This window comes from Dipodomys spectabilis, unplaced genomic scaffold, assembly GCF_019054845.1.
Source record: "Dipodomys spectabilis isolate Male_0828 unplaced genomic scaffold, ASM1905484v1 ptg000157l, whole genome shotgun sequence".
NCBI classification, from domain to species: domain Eukaryota; kingdom Metazoa; phylum Chordata; class Mammalia; order Rodentia; family Heteromyidae; genus Dipodomys; species Dipodomys spectabilis.
Window position 1 is genome coordinate 4043121 of NW_024870834.1, and position 4102 is coordinate 4047222.

Consider the following 4102-nt stretch of genomic DNA (forward strand, 5'->3'; position numbering starts at 1 on the left):
AAAAAGAGACAAAGAAATGGATGGGTTGGTTTCCTGAGCGGCCCTGCTCCCTCAGCGCTAGCAGGGGATCTACAAGGAGACCCAGTTCCAAAGCTGTTGTTCAATGCTGACAATGGGAAGGAGATAGAAGCGCTGTGGGGTAGAGGACGGAAAGAAGGCTTCCTTAGGCCCATTAGGCCTGTCCATCGTATACCCCACTGCTTGACGTGCTGTCTAGCTTGGGAGAGGGTAGGTGCTCGCATTGGTGGACCATGCCTAGTCGTCTGTAGTTTTGGAGCCTGCGCTGGGTTGGCTGTATCCCAGAGCACCCCAGACTTGCAGAAAAAGCATGCACCAGAGGAAGCTGAGGCGTGGCCACTGGAGAGCCTGCAGTGACACGTGCAATTTTCCTCTGATAGTTCTGGGTACTGTTGCCACGGTGATAGTGACTGTCTGTGTCATTATCTATCCACCAACAGTGAGAGGAAGCTGTGCAGTTGAGATATTGTTTAGCAGACCGAGTGGTTTCTGTTGGACACTTAAGTACTGCTACAAACTGCTTTTGTAAAACCTTGAGTCATTTATGAAATACTGCAAAGGTGACCTTTATGTTTGGGCTGTGGTGGGGAGGTGCTCGCATTTAAAGTCAGAAAAATCAACAGGTCAGCAAGCGAGCCTTTAAAGAAATCATTTGAGCCAAGTAAACTGAAAATCAACCCAGAGGGTCTCTTGAGTGTTAATGATTGATACTTGCTAATTATTTCTAATGTGGACCCACAGTTAGAATCTGTTTGCTCTGCAGACCCAGTGATTCCAGTTAAATGAGAGGAGTACAAATCTGAGATGACATCTCTACAATATAGCAGGCACTGTTGCAGAAGGTGAACGTGGAATCTGGTACCCTGCACCGTAAAGAAAACCCTCAGTTCCTTCCCAAGTCACCCAGCTTCTGTCCATCCTTACAGTATAGAAAGACTCCCTTCCTTCCTTCCTTCCTCCCTCCCTCCCTCCCTCCCTCCCTCCCTCCCTCCCTCCCTCCCTCCTTCCCTCCCTCCCTCCCTCCTTCCTTCCTTCTCCTTTTTTCCAGTATTGGGGCTTGAATTCAGGGCCTGGACAGTGTCCCTTAGCTATTTTGTTCAAGGCTAATGCTCTACCACTTGAACTACACTTCTGCTTCTGGCCTTTTGTTGGTTAATTGGAGATAAGAGTCTTTCTTACCTGACTTTCCTACCCATGCTGGCTTCAAACCCTAATAGCTAGGATTACGGGATACTTTTTTCACACAAAATAAATATTGGTGATTTGTTTCTGAAAAGCTACCTGGTCTCTTGTCTATTTGAAATGAGTTCTTTTCCTGTAATGCCAAGGAGGGGGGAAAGAACTTGCAAGGAATATAGAGTAATAATGGTGGTATCATATTTCCTAGCGTTGGGAAATGTTTTATTTAGTTGAGATTATAGCTGTCATTAAAAATCAGAAACAGCTGGGCACTAGTGGCTCTTCCTATGATCCTAGTAGCTACTCAGGAGGCTAAGGTCTGAAGGTCAAGGTTCAAAGCCAGCCCAGGCATGAAAGTCCATGAAACTTATCTCCAGTTAACCACCAAAAGGCTGGAAGTAGAGCTGTGGTTCAAATGGTGGAGTGCTAGTCTTGAGCAAAAAAAATATTCAGGGACAACAGCCAGGCCCTGAGTTCAAGCCCTGGGACTGGCAAAAAATAAAAACAGTATTTTCCTGTGCCAGGGACAGTACCCAGGGCCTTGTACTTACCAGGCAAATGCTTTGTCACTAAGCCTGTCCCCAGCCCTAGCAGAGGTTCTAAGAGAATAAAGAAAACATTTAAACTTATTTCTTCAAAAACATCTAAATTTTGCATATGATAAAGTTTTTCTTTAAAAATCTTTTTTTTTTTTTTTTTGGTCAGTTGTGGGACTTGAACTCTGGGCCTGGGCGCTGTCCCTCAGCTCTTCAGCTCAAGGCCAGCACTCTACCACTTGAGCCACAGCGCCACTTCGGCTTTTTCTTCTTTTTGCTTATGTGGTGCTGGAGAATCGAGCCCAGGGCCTCAGGCATGCAAGGCAAGCACTCTACCACTGAGCCACCTTCCCAGCCCTCTTTAGAAATCCTTATAGGACAGCAGGGTGCCAGTGGCTCATGCCTGTAATCCTAGCTTCTCAGGAGGCTGAGATCTGAGGATCATGGTTCAAAGCCAGCCTGGGCAGGAAAGCCCATGGAACTCTATCTCCAATAAACCAGTAGGAAACTGGAAGTGGAGCTGTGGCTCAAGTGGTAGAGCGCTCGCCTTGTGCTGAAGAGCTCAAGGACAGCGCCCAAGCCCAGAGTTCAAGCCCCACGACTGACCAAAAAAAAAAATCTTTACAGGACAAAAATACCCTTGATAAGTGGTGAGAAATCTTCCCATAGCCTCTAGTTTGGGGGTTTTTGCAGTAGAGAGGGTGTGAACTTGGGACCTCACACTTGCTTGTCTGGCACTTGACCATTTAATCCACATCTCCAGCCCAGATTTTTTGTTGTTATTTTGGAGATGAAGTCTAGCAAACTTTTTCTTTGTGGGCTGGCTTTGAGCTCCTATCTAATGGATCTCATCTTTCTGAGTAGCTAGAATTACAGGCTTGAGCCACAGGCTCTCATCATTTTGAATTTATTAATAAAAGTGTATAGCAATTTGTGATCTTTCCCTGTAGATATTTATCGGGGCTGTAGGGGAAGGATCATAGGAATTTGTAAGAATCCTAGAATTTAGGTCACAAAATATAATTAACCCAACCCAATCACACCATGTAACTATACAATGACCCCAGCATCCTAAAAATGTTTTTCCTGCCTGTGCATATGTACAGAAAAGGCTTCGGTTAAAATCCTCGTTCCCACCCTCGTTTCCAAAAGCAAATTCATCAGGGAAGCTGCAGTACAACAACCTGATAAATGTGAGCCTGCCTCTTCCCATGCCGGAGGAGGACAGGTTGCCCTTCCCTATCTTTTCCTCAACAAGGACCAGTATTGAGATGGAAGAGCCTTCCTGGGATTCAGTGTCTTTCCCTGCTGGCCAGATTTCTGCAAGTGTCCTAAGAGAAAAGTGGCTGCTTAGATCACACAGTCGCTGAGCTGCCAGGCATTCCTGAGCTAAAATAATGTTGAAGACCCAGAGTTCCAAGGTCTCAAGCTGGAACCTGAAACCTTTCTCCTTGGGTCCTTTAGAGTGTCACCACCAACCATGGGATTGACTTGATTCACAGACTCCACCAGAAATAATGCACTGTGGGAGAAACCAGCCAAGGCCCAGCCTAGAACCAGAAGTATGATTTTGACTTTGCCTGCCTCTCCCTCATAAAGCTGCTTTTTTTTTGGGGGGGGGGGGGGGGGGAAGCGGCAGGGTGCTCGTTGGGAGATTTGTATATTTGTATTCTCTTAGGTCTAGACTGCCTGGCCCTTCTGTACCACCACCACCCCATCATGCACAGGGAACAGGCTAGGAAGGCCTGAACGTCAGAGTCAGGGAAGGTGGCCTGGCTAGGCCTGCCTTCCCACACCTAGGCGGGCCTCCCCATGTGGGCAGCAGCAGTGGCCCTTCCTTCCAGGAGGGGGAGGTGAGTTCAGGGCAGGTCTTACCATGTAGCAAGATCCTGTCTTGAGAGAGTGAAGAAGGGAAGGAAGGTCTCTAGGTAATGGTTTTCTGACACTTTGAAACTGTATTCGCTTTCTAATATTCATAATTCTCAATAGGTTTTAATGCTTGGTTGCCTTTTTATATTTCTGTTGTTGATGTCTGACCAGTACCAGAGTTTGAATTCAGGTCCTCATTCTCTTTTCACTAGCTCAGGTGGCACGCTGCCCTTTGAGCCACCCCTCCAGCCCTGCTTTTTACCAGTCAGTTGGAGATTGAGTCCTGGATTTTTTTTTTTTTTTGCCTTAGCTGACTTTGTTTCTCATGTTAGCCTCCTTGAGTAACTCAGATTACAGGTATAAGTTACTATGCACAGCTTCCTTTAAACATAGTGCTCTCCTCACAGGCAGTTTTTTTTTTTGGGGGGGGGGTCTGGTCGTGGGGCCTGAACTCTGGGCCTGGGCGCTGTCCCTCAGCTCTTCAGCTCAAGGCTAGCACT

The 4102-nt window shown here is 46.8% G+C and overlaps 1 non-coding gene across 1 annotated transcript; it reads left to right on the top strand.

Moving 5' to 3' along the window:
* Window positions 1-260: 260 nt before the first annotated feature.
* Window positions 261-536, top strand: LOC122118914. The gene has a single exon (XR_006149465.1).
* Window positions 537-4102: the final 3566 nt, after the last annotated feature.